Raw genomic sequence first — 19,437 nt, forward strand, 5'->3', positions numbered from 1 at the left:
CACAGGTACCTGAAACTCAGCATTTCCGAGATAGATCTTGCGGCAGACTGCACCACCAGCCTCAATTCCTACACCCCCCCATTCCAGTCCTTTGACATGTGACTTCACAGTCCTTCCAACCAAAGGGTGGAGGCTGTATCCCTGCCTCTGATGTGGGTTCAGCCAAGTGACTTGCTCGGGCGAACAGAAGCCAGGGAAGACAGCAGGCTAGTCCCAAGCTTGGTTTTAAGAGGCCTTACATGTTCCTGCTTTTCCTCTCAAGCTTCTACCAGTAATATGAAGTAAGCACTCCCAGACTAGCCCATTGGCCCTGGGAGAGTCCCAGAGAGGCTGAGAGACAAGAAGGGCACCGTCAGCCCAGCCCTCTGCAGTCATGAGTGAGAAGTGTGTGCTATTTGTTGGATGCCACTGAGGTTTTAGGTTGTTGGCTGGTAAGAGCTACCTAATGTCATCTCAAAAGCCCTTTCCCATCTGGCCCCTGGCCACCTTCCTGATGTGGTTTCTCAGTGTTCCCCAGCACACAGCCTCGCAGTGCTCGGTCCTCTGTGCTTCCCCTCTCATCCGCCTGCAGAACCTCCACACACCACTGACACTCTTCCAGCCAACAAAACAGATTTTCTTCCTTGTCAGTGTCCCTGATGACTCATCGATTCTTTTTTTTTTAAGCACTCATTCCATGGCTCATTATTTGTTTGTTTTTTTTTTTCTTTTTTGTGGGGGAGATAATTGGTTTATTTATTTACTTATTTTAATGGAGGTACTGGGGATTGAACCTGGGTACAGCGTGTACTCTACCACTGAGCTCTACCCTCCCCCAACGTTGCTCATTGTTTGATCTCATTTCCCTCCATGGAAGACAGGGACCTTATCTTAGTCATCCTTTTAGCCTTAGTCCTGATGCCCAACATTAGCACTAAATTGATATTTGATAATTGAATACTTTTTCTTTTCATGAATTGAATACGTTTTCTTTTCATGGAGAAGATTGTAGACCAGGAAACAGGAAAGAGATGGCATTTTTGGATCTAAATAGGAATTATGAGAAAGAATAACTGCCTCATGCCTGCAATGATACATATTTTTTTAATTAACTGTGTTTTTGGCTTTTGTTTTAAGGACAGGCAGATACATCTGAGTCTTCACATAAGATGCTGTGTCTTAGTGACACTACACCATTGACCACTAGATGGCAGCCAAGGAAACAGCGTTCTCATTTTGAGACTTTCAGGGATGATAAACCTTCATCTTTACTGACGTTTTGCTTTAGGCTGGGTTCCTAAAATGTTAAAGGAATCCAAGGACTGGGGGGACCAGCTCCATTTTCTATAATCTACTGCAGGCCTGTTAGTTTCTGAATAGAATAAAGAGATGAGGAATATACATATTCCTGTTTAAAGAGTTTCTCCTCCTGAGATTTGGAATTTATAAGATTTTGTACAGAAATGACACATGATGAGTGTGGTTCCAGGGCCACAGTAATAAAAGCAAACCCACTGAAATTAATTAGCTGTCATTTAATAATGAATAGTATAAGATTTTGAAAAATCTGTTCATGCAGAGATTATTGTACTGTTTATGCAATCAGAACAGTCACATACATATTAAAGGTGGAGTTCGGGAGTTTAAGTGAAGCTCACTAACTAAAATAAAGGCAGGATAGAAAACAGCCTTCAAATAATCTTGATACATTTTACGTATTTTGCAGATGGAAATGGAGCAGGGGACTTGTTTCCGATGTGAAAGGAGAGCTCCATGAGGAAAAGCTTTCAGTGGAAATTCAGAAACCTCTGGTGTCCACACATTGGCACCCCTGAGCAGAAGGAAAATCAATCAGCTGTTTTTCCTCTTGAGGGACAAACTCACTAACCTCTTAGAATCACAGAAACTGGACAGAGAAAGGAATGACTTCACTCACCATGGGATCTGGACTTGTGTTAACATCCAGTAGTTCCTCTCTGGTTCTTAGGCCCTTGCTCTATAATTCTACAGTGTGTGGGGTACAGACCTGTAGGATTCTGGAGATTGTGGATTATGTTCTGCAGGCCTTAGGACAGTCATCTGTTTCAGCAAAGCGCATGCTCACAACTGCAGGGGATTTTTACATAATGATGCTTATTAAAGCACTTATCCTGGCATTATGTTCATCCTCCTGACACCTCTGAAAAGTACAGAAGAACCATGAAGTGTTTTTGTTTTTGTTTTTGTTTTTGTTTTCGGATAAGCAAACTAATGTCAGAAGATTTGTAAAAACCAATAACAAAAACCAAAAACCAAAACCAAACAAACAAATAAATCCCTACAACCAAACAAACTAGTTTCTTGTTGGCCTATAAAGAAAATTCTGAGCTATGAAAATTAAAAGAATAAATTTGATGCCATCGAGGCACACCTACATAGAACTACTGTACAAGGTTGTTGTGAAGTTATAAAGACACCCTTTGCACTTGTAATCACCACCAATGTGAGTATCACTAACACCTTAGACATTATTCACCACCAAGTCTGGATCACCAAGGCTGGTCCCTTTGGTTTGTGAACGTGGAGAGGACTGAGCTGGCGTGGTGGGTGATGGATCATGCCCTGGGGGCTATGTTCTGGTGCAGAGCAGTCCTGTTTTGTCACAGGCACGGCTAACTGGATTATGGGTTACTAAATAGTAGGGGAGGCTGGTTTGTGCCCAAAGCTACTATCAGACTTAGGTGACAATTACACCTTGCCAGCCTGTCCCTAAATTCCAAGCCCTAATAATATCAGCAAGCCTCTAGGATCTGGGGTAACGACAGGAACTATCCTGTGAAAAGAGGACACAGGCGAACAATGAAAAGTAATCTAATCTTCTCAGAAAGGGGGCTCGGTATAGTTCAAAAAGTGTCTTCTTGAAGATAAGAACTAGGTCTCTGGCTTCTTTCCTGCTTCCCTGTACAGACCCATCCAGAAAACCTGAACCAAAGTAACTGCAAAGTAGCAACACTGTTTCTTCTTCCCTGGCAGCCTGTTTCCTCCTCTCCTGTGCGACTGAGCTTTGCCAGTATGTGAGCCAATATGTGAGAACCTCCCTCCCAGTTCTGGATCCCCAGCCCCCAGTCAGGCTCAACTTCAGCCTCCACTTTCCATGCGCTGTCCAGTGTGGTTTCTGCTTCACCCGACGTCATCCAAAGCTCGGCGACACCCACCTCCAGGTGCACTTGGATACATCCTCGGCTGCCCTGTTCCGTGGCAGCTCGCCAAAACCGTTTTCACGGCTACACATGATAGACACCCAACAGCTACTTCTTAAGTGAAAAGATAGGTTGAATGATGAAGAAATGCCACATTATTCTTTCTAATCCCTCCTGATCCCTCAGAGATACTCAGTTTTATCCTCCAACACTGAGCCCAAATGTGAACTATTAAGCCATAGGTACTTAAATAACTGTGAATAGTGATAAATTATTCTTCCTTTTAAGATGGTTGTGGGGGGACTTCCCTCTTGTTTAGCCTTTGGGGGAAAACATCATCATAGTGGCCAACTCTGGCGAGCAAAGCAAATATTTTTCTCAAAGTCACGCTTATAGAGTCTTTTTTCCTTGAGATCAATGAGGGCATTTCTGATGCATCGAAAATACGGTGCCTCAAGTTTTGTAAAACAGTTTGGGTAAATACTTTGGTTCAGATTTTCTGCACTTGATCTGAGCCAAAAGGCCGAGAGGTGATTGGTTCAGGTTTTCTGGATGGGTCTGTAAATATGTAGGCAGGTGTCACATGTCCTTTGGTAGGTTAAAAAGCAAGGTAACCTTCTTGGAAGAGACCAAAAGGCAGCTGGGAGCAGCAGAGCTGGGCTGGGCAGGGGGTGAGGCAGGTGCTGGAGGCAGGGCCTGCTTCCCCAGGGGAGAGGGTCACACCAGAAAGTTCTGGCCTTGAGGACATGAGATGAAGAACAAGCAGAGCCTAACGCATGGGAACAGAGTGTCCTGTGCGCTCAGGCTCTGGGCCCAATGTCACATGGAGAGCTCTGATCCTCAGGGAAGGGCCTGTGGAACTAGACAGAGTACTGAGCTGGGACCCGGAGTGAGTGGGGTCAGTGCAGGAGGTGAGCCAGGATTCAGGGACACTGTGGGAGCCCAGGGCTCGGGGGCTCAGGTCCAGGTGCAGCAAGGACAACCACTGAATCTGGCTGTGCCTGCCTAACCCGACTGCCTGACCCAGGAGAGCTGCCTGGGAGACGGAGGGTACCACGTCCTGCACGCATCATGCTACCATCTGGGGGTGGCAGGGGGTGGGAAGGAGGTAAAAGTTCACTGTGCTTAGAAATGGGAACTCTCAGGTCAGACCTCCTTGATTAAAACCCCAGCTCTGCCTCTTTCCAGCTCTGCCTCTTTCCAGCTCTGTGTCTCTAAGCAAGTCACCTCTCCATGTGTGCCTCTGTTTCTTCATCTGCAAAAACGGGATAATCAGCAGGTGCCTTGTTGTGTGGCTGTGAGGTAAACAGAGTCAGTGCCTGTGAAAGTTTCATTCCATGAGGGCTCAAGTCTTTATCATTAGAAGAGACAGAGGCAGTTGTTTTATTTATTAAAGCAAACAACCTGGTTCAGAAGGCCGAGTCATACCTTGAGATCTAAAAGGTCATGGCTTGTAAAGTGGGCTAAGGGATGTTTATAGGTCTGACCTTTCACCAGACAACACCTGTGAGCCCTCATTTCACAGAAGAGGTGGAGCTCAGCATGTTCCCACCAACACTGAGCGCTTGGTTCCTCCTCCTCTCGGCCTTCAACTGCCTCTAGATAGAATATTGGTTCTTCTGTTCTGCACTTTCCCCCTCAACCACCCCAAATTCTTGGCCTGCCCAGCCCTCTGACCTCATGGAAACTCTCTTAGCTGAAAAGATGGCTTCTCCTCTTCCAGGCCAGCTCAGGAAGCCCCTTGTGACTCACCTGAGTGAGGTGATTACCCACAGCCCCGTGGCTCACATGTGGTCCTGCACCAGCAGCAGCAGCAGCGCCTGGGAGCTCCTCAGAAATGCAGTTCAGGCCCCACCAGATCTTCTGAATCACAGCCTGTGTTTTACAAGACTCCCCAGCCACCCCACCCCCCACTACAGTGATGCCTGTGTATATTTAAGTCCATGAACATTGTTCTGGAATCTATATTATATGTAATTACCAAGAGAGTGAACAGATTCAGGCAAAATAATAACTCAGTTCTGATTTTCCCAAGTCTCTGTAAGAGAGGCTGACCTTTCCACAGAGTGAAAACTCACTCAGGGTTTGGGGTCCTGGAATGGTCAGGGTGCTGATATACTCAGCCCCAAGGATGTGTTTACCAAAGACCTCCAGGTGCCCCATGGGCTCACACTCACTTCCTCAAATGCACCAGAACCATTGAGGAAAATGAACTTGTGGGTCCCTGGTTGGAGTTGAGTCCTTAGCTTGTGTTGTCAAATGGCTGGAGAGTCTGTTTTGAGGCACTGATGAGTCACAAAGGCAAACTGAGGACTGGCCATTTCACTGAGGTTGCCCATGGTAGAAAGTGCAAGGAGATCCCCTTAGCATGTAGCCAGAGGCATTCACAGTCCAAATTTCAGCTTGTGGGTTGAAATTCAGGCTACTAACAGGACAAGCCATCACACTAGATTGGTTTTCACACAAGAACTCGCAGCTTTCCAGGTCCTGCGTGTGGCCTGGCAGTGGCTGGACTCAGCCAGTGGATGAGAGCATCAGCCCCAGCTGTGTACATCACACTTACACCTCCCAGCCCAGCTCCTTACTTCTAACACAGACCATTCTTTGCCCAAGAGGCTTTATTTCTAGCCATGGGAGCATACTCAGCCTGAGTAGGGACAGCCCTCAAAAAACCACAGGTCAGAACTGGTGCATAAATACCCCAGCTCCCACCCCTCAGGTGGCATAACACTGAGGCATGTGTATACTGATGTCCAGCATTTCCGAGTAGGCCGTAGCTCCAGTTGTGTATTATGGTAACTTGCTTCACAGCACACCCTTTACTTGCTGTCTCCCCTTCCCTGTCTTCATCCCTTGCTCATCTGCTGGTGCATCCTGGGGATCACTTCCCAAATAAATGACTTACCCTCACATCTAGGTCTCAGATCTGCTCCTGGGGAAATGAACAAAGGCTAGAGCTACCAACCTGGGTCTGAATTTTGACTCTCACCATATGTCATCTTTGTGTCCTTAGGGAAGTCATTTAAACACTTTGAGGATGGGTTTTCTTTCAATCAGTGGGAATAATGAAGAGAAATATGAATCTGGATTTTGTTAAATTTAGATGAATTAATTATATAAAGGTCTTGAAGTAGTGCTTGGCAACAGTGAATGCTGAAAGAACAATAGTTATGATCTCAATAGTGTTGCCCATTGGTATTCATGGGGGTAGCTTCCAGGAACCCCTTGTGGACATCAAATCTGTGGATGCTCAGATCCCTTGTACAAAATAACATAGTGTTTGCATATAACCTACACACATCCTCCCATATACTTTAAATCATCTCTACATTACTCATAATGACTAATGCAATGTAATTGCTGTGTCAGTATTTGCCAGCATGTGATGAATTAAGGTTTTATTTTTTGTAAATTTCTAGAATTTTTTTCTAAGTATTTTGAATTTGTGGATGGTTGAATCTGGTGGATGCGGAATCTGCAAAACTGGAGAGCTGACTGCAATTGTCCGTATTTATTATCCAAGAAGAACTAATCCGTGGGGATACATTCTGCTAGAAATGCACTTCTGAGTCCTCTGCTTTTTCTTGGAGGGTACAGGCCTTGGGTGTTCTGATTTGGTTTCCTTTCAGAATTTTCCTTCTTTTAGTCTTTTCAGCTCCTCATCCTGATTTTCTGGGAAATATAGAAATGATGAATAGCTCAAATTTATTGGTTAAGCCTGTTCACATAGGATTCAAAGTTTGTTATGATGGTCTGAATAGTTTTAACTGAACTTTAGGTGTATTTGCAAAGATCCAGAATTCTAATTTCTTTACAGTTGCTCTAAATATCAAACCAGGATCCTCTGGTACTGATCTATATCAAAATGGGACCTTTTCTACCCTGATGACAGGAGTGTATCCTTAATGTGTAAGCAGAGGACATAGGCGGAGCAAAGTCCAGGAAAGCAGAACAAATGTAGTTGCATGAAATCCCATAATCCTGATATTTATGAACATTCCAGTTTAGGTGGCCATTCTTCAGAACCCATCTCACAAGTTATCCCAAGCTCCTGTCTGGGCTGGTTGCATCCTTCCTACACACACACAAGAAGGCGACATTTTCTGCAGATCCTTCAAAAAATCTCGACATTATCATTCCAATCTGTATGGATGCACATTAGGAATTAACATATCGTTTTCTACTGAGGTATTTAGTATGATCCTGGGAGCAGCAAAGCACGAAAGGGAGCCACCAGTAACTGATGCCTTACGTGTTGTGATTCCAGTTCCCGGAGTCATATGCTCAGTCACAAGCTCAGTTCCAGGCGTCACCACTGAGCAGCTATGATCCTGGACAGGTACTAAACAACCTGTGTAAGCCTGAATTTCCTCATCTATAAACTAGTACTTGTCTCATGGGGCTATCCCCAGGGTTAAATAAGTACTTAAAAGAAGGTCACTAGCTCAGCATCTGGCACAGGGTAAATTCTCAGTAAGTGCTAGTTGCTGGTATAAAATAACCACAGTTCACATTTATTATAAAGATATAGATAAGAACTATTATTGATTAGCTGGGGGTACGTAGAGAGAGCATGAGGAATTACTGAATATTTTAAGAGCTTTGTAAAACTAGAAGATAAAATGAAATTCTTGAATTGTAATTTCAATAAAAGGTTAAGGATGTAAAACTTTATTTGACAATAATTTCAAACCTAACACAAAATTTTCAAGAATAAAAACACTACAAAGAACACCCAGCTACATTTTACCCAGATTCATCTACTAACACTTCATCTCACTTGCTTCATCATTGTATCTACCTATTGATCGACTGACCTGTCTATCTACCTATCTATCTATCTATCTATCTATCTATCTATCTATCTATCTACTTATCTATCATCATCATCATCTCTATAGAACCTCCAAGGGAAGACTAGTATGAATGGTACAACTTGGGCTGAATTCCAAACAGTAATAAATACAGGATAAAGAAGGTGCAATATTGTGATTTATAATAAGAAATATATATTTTTGATTTTCATCCACTCTTACTGGTACATACCTTCTTAAAGTGATGACAGCTTTATTGTCTTTTGTTATATTAATGGGGTGACTTTTGGAAATCACCTGAGGATGGAAGCTGGTTGCCAGGGGAACCAGCTCTAAGATTGGAGGGTTGGAATTTTTAGTCCTACCTCCTAACCTCTGGGGAACAGTAAAAGGCTGGAAATTGAGTTCAATTACCAACAGCCAATGACTTAATCAATTGTGCCTATGTAATGAAACCTCTGTAAAACCCCAAAGGATGGGGTTCAGAGAGCCTCCAGGTTGGTGACCACCAACACGGAGACTTAGGGAGAGAGCATGGAAGCGCCTGCATACTTTTCCACCTCCCTTGCCCTGTGCATCTCTTCCATCTGGCTATTGCTGAGTTATATCCTTTCACAATTAGCTGGTAATTCAGTAAGTTAGTTGGTTTCCTGAGTTCTCTGAGCTGTTCTGGCAAATTAATTGAACCCAAGGAGGGGGTTAGGGGAACCTCTGATTTTTAGCTGGTCAGTCTGAAGCACAAGTGACAACCTGGAATTGCAATTGGCATCTGAAGTGGGGACAGTCTTGAGGGACTAAGCCTTTAACCCGTGGAGTCTAGTGCTGTCTCCAGGTAGGTAGTGTCAGAAGTGAGTTGAATTACAGGACACCCAGCTGGTGTTGTGGAATTGCTTGGTGGTGTGAGGTAACCCTCCACACGTTGGAATTGGCTCCTAAATTATTAGACATTGTAAAAGAAATGCCGTGAGGTGAGCCAATCTTTACAATCCATAAAGAAAAGTCTTTTCCATCTGATGCTTTTCAAAGCTTTAACTTAACTCAAAGCCACTTGTATCTCTATTTTCATCTCCTCTGAACATATGGGAAGGATTCTAAATGCTTTGAGCAAAGGTGGTTCATCCAAGGAACAACATGTCACGAAGCAGAGCTGCCCAGGCACCTTTCATTGCTTCTTGAAGTACATACATCTTAGCTCGTATACATGTCTCTGTCGCCCTACGTTAACTGGCCAAGGCTTCAAAGTTCTTCTCCAGTAGTTCAGCCCCACACTCAGGACACACCGAAAGTCTTGCTGTCTTTGCACACTCCAGATTAGCCTTCTGTTTGAAATGTCCTTTCTCACATCCCTGATTAGAATTCTCTTAATCTTTCAAAGTCTATGGCAAATTCTATCCATTTCATGCAATCCCCAGAATGAAGTGACTTCTGCATTCTTCTGGGTCACCATAATGTTTTCTGTTATCCCTTAGTGACACTGGTGATGACAATGATGAGGGTAATAATAATTGTAGTAACACAGCAGGCACAAACAATTCAGTGGTTTCCATAACCATGCATGTGCTAAGTACCTGATAGTCCTCCTCCAACATACTATGACTCAGGCATCATAATTATCCTCATTTTTGGAATTAGTAAATAGAGATCCAAGAAGGTTAAGTAATTTGCCTAGGACCACATGCTAATAGTCTACAGAACAATGACACAAATGCTTGGGTCAAAGTCTAGTTTTTCTTTTTAAATGCCAAATTAAAGGTTTTTAATTCATGTAAGCTCTATGGTAATTACAATTTTAGGAAAATTTATTTACAAGGAAATGTACAGATCTTAAGTATATAATTCAATGAATTTTAATAAGAATATAAGCATCACCCCAGTCAAAATATCAAATATTTTTCACTGCAAAAAGTTTCTCATGCCTTTTCTTACCAATTCACCCCATACAAGGAGAGGCAAGTATCGTTATGATTTATATCACCATAGATTAGTTTCATCTGTTTTTGAGTTTTCCATAAACAGACTCATACAGTATGTACACTTTTATGTGTGGTTTATTTCATCAAAAACGATGCTTCTTGAGCATCATCCATGTTGTGTGTATCAGTAGTTTATTCCTCTTTATTGTAGAATTGTGTTCTGTTATATGAATAAGGCATAACTTTTTCTATTCTCTTGTTGATTAATATTTGTTTCCAGTTTCGAGCTATTCTGAATGAAGCTGCTCTGAACATTCCTGTACAGGCCTTTATTGTGAACACATGCTTTCATTTCTCTTGGAAATCCTGAACTGTGGGATTTTGGGGTCATAGTACAGGAATACGTTTAGTTTTATAAGAGTTTGCCAAAGAAGTTGTGTCATTTACACTCCAGCAATGGGCAAGAGTTCTGGTTGCTCTCATTTGCTAGTTGCTCAAATCTTTGCCAGGATTTGATGTTGTCATCTTTTGGATTTTAGCTCATCTTTTGGATTTTAGCTATTCTAGTGGGTGTGAAAAGGTACAGTGATTAAAACCTTTACTCTTAACCACTGCCTGATATCATTGTGGTCCTTTTCCACTACAATCCATGATAATTACCTTTGTATATTTTGCCTCTCCAACTAGATTATAAGCTCTCAGTTAGCTAAGATACTACTTTATCATTTTTCTGGTTCTCCAAAGGCCTAATAAAGTGCCTGAATCAGAAGAGGTGTTCGATAAATGCTCAACAAGTTTTGGTTTAGAACAGTTTTTCTGCATTTTGTGACTTTCTTTGCCAACTTTAGCCAACTTTGGACCAGGAGTGTAAAACAGAGCTCCTCACAGAGAGAGGAAGAGTGAGGATAGTTAATATGACAATGTGTTTCTGCTGATATATCTCAGGGCACACTGGCAAGATACAGGGTCAGCCTAGAATAAGTGAGGTTAAAAAATACATTTCTAGGGTTTGTTTCCATCATAATGTGTCAGAATCACATGGGGAGCTCTGAAGAAATGCAGCTACCTTGGTCCCAACCCAGAAATTTGGATTCAGCTGGTCTGGAGGGGAGTTAAGTCATTGATCCTTCATAGATATTCCCTAGATGCTTCTACTGGGCATCTAGAGGAATGGCATTCCACTGCTCTCAGTAGAATGGAGTGAGGAAATGAGAGGTTGACATATCACATTTAACCATACCCATGGATGGAACTACAGTTGAATAATTATCAACTATTTCCTTTATCTTTCCCCAAGTAGACGGAATAATCACCAACTACCTGCTTTGTCAAAGAATCAAAAAGGCATAGCACATTGTGCTAATATCAAAAGCATTTTCCTTCATCTCCTAACAAATTCACTTACTGAATCCCTAAAAGATGTCTACTGCCCACACTGTGTAGGTAATTTGAATCTGGAAGTGACAATCGGTGATAAATGAAACAGAAGTGGAAGAACTGAACTTGGCTTATAAAAGACTAAAGCAAAGATTGAGTGTTTGATGCAAAATTAAGAAATGGAGCCAACGTATTTTGAATTAACATTGAGCTTAATGTCATCATCAAGCTGTAGGTCTGAGGGGTCTCAAGTGTGGTTCTTGCAGAGGACCTGGCCCTGACCTTCACTCCAAAGAGTTCATCTTTGCACAGCTGCTGAAGGCGGTTCAGTAAACGTGTAGCCAGACCTCACCCTACTCAGTGAGAGAGGAGATTTTTCATTAGAATAACTCTACTAGCTGGAAAAGGAGGTTCACTTTAGAATGCTCCCATACATTTGCTCTCCTCTCCCACAGGACAGCTGTCCATGGTCTGAGATTTCTGTGAGGTGACATACAGATGGGAACACTCCTTCCCCCTCACTTTATTTTCTTCTCCTCACTTCAATCTTTGTTACTTCCCTGGAGAGCAAGTGCTGATGAAGAGGAACAAGGAAAAGTAGAGGGAAAGGGAAAGCAGGAGAGAAAGCGGTGAGAAGGAAGAGAGAGGAAACGTGTGTGTGTGTGCTTGTGTACATGTGCATGTGCACAGAGAGAAGGAACAGTTCTGATGACAAAAATGAAGGGTTAGGATCAGGAACTTGGAACTAGGAGGATTGTTACACATCGTATAATTCAACACTCCCATTTCACAGATGGAAAACTGAGTACAAGAAATATGAAAGGATCTACACAAGGCGATAAACAGATCAGGTGCAGAGCTGGACGAGAGATCTCAGGTGTCCACCAGCACCTCCATCTAAGTATTTCCTAGTACTTCCCATGCTGCTCTGACCTCAGCACCGAGCCTCACAACCTGGAGCCTGAAAGGGCACATCAACGAAGTTGACTAGATGGTTTGTATGTGTGTGTGTGAGGGGTGGGGGGGTAAAGGAGGCATTTATGTTAAGGAACAAGATCACTTTTTACCTATTACAGAGTGTTTAAGTCTTCAGAATTTTCCAAGATAGAGTTACAAAAAAAGGAATCAATTTACATTTATGATAATTACACACAGCCTAATAGATCAGTCATGTTCTCAGAAGTAACATCACAAGACCCCTAATAACAGCAACACTAATGCGTTTGGGTTACACTTAGCAGTATGGGTGTTTAATGCATTTTAACCATTTGTCCCAGGTCATCAGAGGTTAACAAGCCAGTAGTGAATATAAACATAACTGTGTATCAGTAGGCTAAGCTCCCAGTTTGAAGAGCAAGGACAAAGCTCCATCAGTCATCTTTACTTTTACCTAAAAGCAAGCGGTACATGTTGGATAAAGACATTGATACTCACTGTTGTGTTTGAAGATCCTTATGGATGCACCTGAGAGGCGAGCCCCAAACACAAGAGATGCATGGTTTAACTCATCACTTAAATGAGGCACCCCTGTGTGGAAAAGAAGCACACAAAACACAGGCCAATAAAGTGAAGGGAAAACACATGTGGAAACAGGAAGACACTTCAAGATGTGTAACACAGATTCCCCAAACCCTCTTTAATTTTAAAAGGCCAAGAGTTCAACTGGTGTCTGTATGGATAAAATCCTCTAGAGAAATTAGCTGATGGAGATGGGGATTCTTTTAAGGGATAGCATCTTTCTGAAACATTTGCATATAGTTTTCGGCAGACAATGTCATTCAAGATCTCGGTTAAGCACCAGGTAGCATGTAAAGGATTGATGTCTGACAGGAAAACTAATAAGATTTTTGGTGGGTTGTGGATTTGCTGGGGCTTTTCAATCCCATGATGGATTATTTGGGATGGTCCTACTGGAAATCAGGGATCTTTTCTGCAAGATGTTTCAAGCTCTTGTTTTCTTTTTTTTATTATTATGTAACTATAGTCTGTTTACAATGTTGTGTCAATTTCTGGTATACAACATAATGTTTCAGTCATACATATATATATTCATTTTCACATTCTTTTTCATTAGGTTACTACAAGATACTATTATAGCTCCCACTGCTCTACAGTATAAAGTTGTTGTTTACCTTTTTATATATAGTAGTATCTGCAAATCTTGAAATCCTAATTTAACCCTTCCCACCTCTTTACCCCACTGATAACCATAAGTTTGTTTTCTATGTCTGTGAGTCTGTTTCAATTTTCTAAATAAATTCATTTGTCTTTTTTTTTTTTTAGATTCCATATATAAGTGATACCATGTGGTATTTTTCTTTCTCCTTCTGGATTACTTCACTTAGAACGACAATCTCCAGGTCCATCCATGTTGCTGGAAATGGCATTATTTTATTATTTTTTATGGCTGAGTAGTATTCCATTGTATAAATATTCTACAACTTCTTTATCCAGTCATCTGTCGATGGACATTTAAATGGGCAGAAGACCTAAATAAGAAATTCTCCAATGAAGACATACAAATAGCCAATATGCACATGAAAAAATGCTCAATATTATTAATTATCAGAGAAATGCAAATCAAAACTATAATGAGGTATCACCTCAGACCAGTCAGAATGGCCATCATTCAAAAAATCCACAAATGACAAATGCTGGAGAGCCTGTGGAGAAAAGGGAACCCTCCTACACTGCTGGTAGGAATGTAGTTTGGTGCAGCCATTATGGAAAACAGTATGGAGATTCCTCAAAAGACTAAAAATAGACTTACCATATGAGCCAGCAATCCTACTCCTGGGCTTATGTCCAGAGGGAACTATAATTCAAAAAGATACATGTTACTGATTTTTGAACGTTAATCTTGTAACCTGCTACCTTGCTGAATTCTTTGATCAGATTTAGCAGTTTTTGTGTGGACCTTTTAAGGTTTTCTATATATAGTAATTTCTTGTCAGCATATAATGACACTTTTACCTCTTCTTTTCCAATTTGGTTCCCTTTTATTTCTCTCTCTTGTCTGATTGCTGTGGCTAGGACTTCCAGGACTATGTTGAATAGGAGTGGTGACAGTGGACATCCTTGTCTTGTCCCAGATTTTAGTGGGAAGCTTTTGAGTTTTTCACCATTGAGTAGTATGCTGGCTGTAGGTTTGTCATATATAGCTTTTATTATGTTGAGATATGTTCCCTCTATACCCACTTTGGTGAGAGTTTTTATCACAAATGGGTGTTGAATTTTATGAAGTGCTTTTTCTGCATCTATTGAGATGCTCATGTGGTTTTTGTCCTTTCTCTTGTTGATGTGATGTATTACATTGGTTGATTTGCGTATGTTGAACCACCCTTGTGTCCCTGGGATGAACCCCACTTGGTCATGATGTATAATCTTTTTTATGTGTTGTTGGATTCTATTTGCCAATATGTTGGTGAGGATTTTTGCATCTATGTTCATCAGTGATATTGGCCTATAATTCTCTTTTTTTGTAGTGTCTTTGCCTGGTTTTGGTATCAGGGTGATGGTGGCTTCATAGAATGAGTTTGGGAGTATTCCCTCCTCTTCAGTCTTCTGGAAGAGTTTGAGAAGGACTGGTATGAGCTCAACAGAAAAATAAAGTAAAGAAACAATCCCCTTTAAAATAGCACCAAAAGTAATGAAATACCCAGGAATAAATCTAACCAAGGAGGCAAAAAATTATACACAGAAAACTATAAACCATTGATGAAGGAAATTAAAGAAGACTTTAAAAAATGGAAAGATATCCCATGCTCTTGGACTGGAAGAATCAATATTGTTAAAATGGTCACACTGCCCAAGGCAATCTACACATTTAATGCAATCTCTATCAAATTACCCAGGACATAGTTCACACAACTAGAACAAATCATAATAAAATTTATATGGAACCATCAAAGACCTAGAATTGCCAAAGCATTACTGAAGAAAAAGAAAGAGGCTGGAGGAATAACTCTCCCAGACTTCAGACAATACTATAGAGCTACAGTCATCAAGACAGCATGGTATTGGTACAAAAACAGACATATAGACCAATGGAACAGAATAGAGAGCCCAGAAATGAACCCACAAACTTTTGGTCAACTAATCTTCAACAAAGGAAGCAAGAATATACAATGGAATAGAGAGTCTCTTCAGCAAATGGTGTTGGGAAAACTGGACAGCAGCATGTAAAGCAATCAAGTTAGAACACACCCTTACACCATACACAAAAATAAACTCAAAATGGATCAAAGACTTAAACATAAGACAAGATACAATAAACCTCCTTGAAGAAAATATAGGCAAAATATTATCTGACATACATCTCAAAAATGTTCTCCTAGAACAGTCTACCCAAGCAATAGAAATAAAAGCAAGAATAAACAGATGGGACCTAGTGAAACTTACAAGCTTCTGCACAGCAAAGGAAACCATAAATAAAACAAAAAGACAACCTACGGAATGGGAGGAAATTTTTGCAAATGAAACCGACAGAGGCTTGATCTCCAGGATATATAAGCAGCCCATACGACTTAATAAGAAAAAAACAAACAACCCAATCCAAAAGTGAGCAGAAGACCTAAACAAGCAATTCTCCAAGGAAGAAATACAAATGATCAATAGGCACATGAAAAAATGCTCAATATCACTAATTATCAAAGAAATGCAAATCAAAACTCCAATGAGGTATCACCTCACACCAGTCAGAATGGCCATAGTTCAAAAATCTTATAATGATAAATGCTGGAGAGTGTATGGAGAAAAAGGAACCCTCCTACACTGTTGGTGGGAATGTAAGATGATGCAGCCACTATGGAGGACAGCATGGAGGTTTCTTAAAATACTAAAAATAGACTTATCATATGATCCAGCAATCCAACTCCTGGATATATACCAAGAGAAAAATATAATTCAAAAAGACACCTGCACCCCAGTGTTCACAGCAGCACTATTTACAATAGCCACGACACAAAAACAACTCAAATGTCCATCAACAGATGACTGGATAAAGAAGACACAGTGTGTGTATGTGTGTGTGTATACACACACACACACACACATATGTGTGCAATGGAGTATTACTTAGTCATAAAAAAGAATGAAATAATGCCATTTGCAGCAAGATGGATGGACCTGGAGATCATCTTTCTAAGTGAAGTAAGCCAGAAAGAGAAAGAAAAATGCCATATGATATCACTTATGTGGAATTTTTTAAAAAGGATAAATGAACTTACCTACAAAACAGAAGCAGACTCACAGACATAGAGAATAAAATTCTGGTTACCAGGGGTTAAGGTGGGAAGGGATATATTGGGATCTTGAAAAGTGCACCTCTTGGGGTGCTATCTTCATTGTGGTAGTGGTTTCATTGGTGTACACATCTATCAAAATTCATCAACACGTACATCTGAAATATGTGTAGTTTACTGTACAGAAAGCATATCACAATAAAGGTGTTTTTAAAAATGAAAAAAGAATAGCACAAAAAGAATAGCACAATCGTCCTATCCCTGTCAGCTTGTGGAACATTAAATTGATCCACTCAAGGGTCAGAGTCTCCCTGAATTCCATATCCTGCCATCTTTCAGTTGTACATGAAAATAAATAGTAGCACATCATTTCACATCTTAAAATACTGCTTGCAAATCTGTGCATATCTGTCTGGAAGTGTGTCACTTACAGCTCTACTTTGGTCTTAGTTTTAACATTTGCAGGTGCAGATTTAGCAAAGAACCCTACTCTTGGGCTCTTTTTGCTGCCCCTTCCACTGACTTGACCTCCCTCTTGGGCACTGAGGGCATTCCATGTTGTTTTCAGCAGGGAGACAGGAACCAGGTGCCTGGCTGGGACCTATCTTTCTGCTTTTCACCCATTGGAATAACTTTAATTTAGGATTTTTTTGTTTTTGGTTTTTGTTTTTGTTTTTGTTTTTGTTTTTGTATAGTGCATGACTGAGTTTAGTTTTTGGCCAGATCTCCTTCCTTTGCTTTCCATAGGCAAGTATGATCTAATTGTATATTTTTGGTCAAAATTAAATGTGTGATTTTTACTTTCTACTGTATATTAAATACTTCCTCTTGAATTCTTTTTTTTTTGTTGTTTTATTTTCCTATTTTGTAACAAAATTTCTGTGTTCTTTTTCCTCTAGAACATTGGAAACTATTTTTAAAAGATCAGGGAAGTCCTTTTAAGTGATTAAACTTTTACTTTTGATTCCTCAAGAAGCTATATTGGTAACTAGAAATTCTTAAGTTTCTATATTCCAAAATTTTCGTTGTTAGTTCGTTGATCCTGTTAAACATCTTCTTAAGACTATGTAGTATACATTTTCCAAAAGTTACTTGTATTTATTGAAATAAGAGGCATTCAAATTGTACTACCAATTTGTGCATGCTATGTTAAGGTTACTATATGTCCTACAGAATACTTTCAAATGTACTCTGTTTATTCATTTATTTTGTGATTCTTTATATCCTTGTTTTCACTTCTTTTGTTTGCCTAAAATTAGTGTGGGTGGGTTTTATTTTTCCCTCTCATTATTTACTTGAAAAGTGTTAAAATCTTCTCACTAGAGCTTGAGTTGGAGAGCTCAATGAAGGAAAGCAATATTAAAAGCCCAGCAATTCAGAAGGATGTGGAGGTGGAAAAAGAACCTAGGCAGCAGGCATCCAAACCAAGCTCTTCCTCTCTGCCTGGTTTCTCTGGGTTTGTGGAGCCTGTGGTTTCAGGGGGCCATCCTCTACATCTGTCTTCCACTGTCAAGCTGCCTCCCTTCAGTTTTTGGTGGCTGTGACTGGGGAGTGTTCTCAGTGAGTTGGGGAGTCATCGTCTTTAGGAATGTGTTTTCTGATGAACAATCACCAACACCAGGAAAAACATCCCCAAAGCTTATTGACTTCATGTTTCTACAACTGGGGAACCCTTCCAGGCTCTGCCCCATCTCCAAATGCGGCCCTGATGGCGAACCAGCTCTTCTAAAATAGTAGAACCTTCCTTCTGCTTCCTCCTTATTTCTGCAGCCCTCATGCCTAAAATAAAGATACAGTGTCTTTCTTAAGAAATCTGGGCAACCACTTACACACTCTGGAGTTTTAGCAAAGTGATGACTTGATATGTAGGTAAAATTTTACTTTGTTCAATTTGAACTGCTATTTGTTGCACAGGTCTGAGTAATTACATGTTTCTAAAGCCCTTCAGTCAACTGGTTATCTAAGAGGAGCATGTGGCTTATTTTTCAGTAATGGTAAATCCATTTTTAGCAGATTTACCTCTGATTCTTAGACAGGCCTGAAACTGACCTGGTGAGTCCTGCATAGATTAACCTGGATGGGAAACTGCTTAGTAGAGAAGCTGAGCTAGACTGGGAGTTAGGACAGGGAATCCGGCCCTGTAGGCACGTCACTTAGTCACTGTGACCCTCAGTGTCCTCCTTGAGGATGGGAACAACACCATCTGTGCTGCCCTCCAGCACAGGGTTTTGTGAGGAATGAATGAGATGCTATATGAGAGACAAGGTGCCTGGAAGAGCCAAGCTCTCTACCAGCACAGGCTTGTCTGCTCATCCTCCCTGAAGTGGGGGGAGCAGAAGTTTGCTTCTTAGAGATTTTGTCCCTTTGAATAAGAGAAAAATGTTTCAGCTAAAAGAGAAATAAGTAGGCAGTCTGGTTCTCCTTTCCCATTCATTCATTCATCATTTATCATTCATTCATTCAACACAACAGTCAACAAGACTGCTTCCTCCCTTCATGAAGTTTATGTTTTAGTAGAAGAGATGGGCGATACAGAAGAACAAAAGCAAGATCAGTGACGAGCATCATTAAGAAGAATGGGAAAAAGAGCCATCCCAAAAGGGAGGTTGTTGTTCAATGGGCACAAAGTTTCATAAGCTCTAGACCTCTGCCCTACCACATAGAGACTGTAGTTAACAATACTGTATTGTGCTCTTGAAACATGTGTTAAAAGGGTAGATCTCTAAATATAGAATCACTAGATATACACCTGAAACTAATATACTAATATAAAAGTCAACTATACTTCAATAAATAGAAATAAAATTTTATTTAGGAAAAAATGGAAAAAAAGTGTAGATTTCATGTTAAGTATTCTTATCACAAAAAAGGGGGGCATTGACACTTCCTGGGGCGATAGATATGTTTATTACCTTGATTGTGGTGATGGTTT

General features: G+C 40.8%; 1 pseudogene; it reads right to left on the minus strand.

Moving 5' to 3' along the window:
• The window catches only part of LOC141573983 (serine palmitoyltransferase 3-like), a 118,225-nt pseudogene that overhangs the window by 52,431 nt on the left and 46,357 nt on the right, over positions 1 to 19,437 (minus strand).

This window comes from Camelus bactrianus, chromosome 19 (genome assembly GCF_048773025.1).
Source record: "Camelus bactrianus isolate YW-2024 breed Bactrian camel chromosome 19, ASM4877302v1, whole genome shotgun sequence".
Lineage (NCBI taxonomy): Eukaryota > Metazoa > Chordata > Mammalia > Artiodactyla > Camelidae > Camelus > Camelus bactrianus.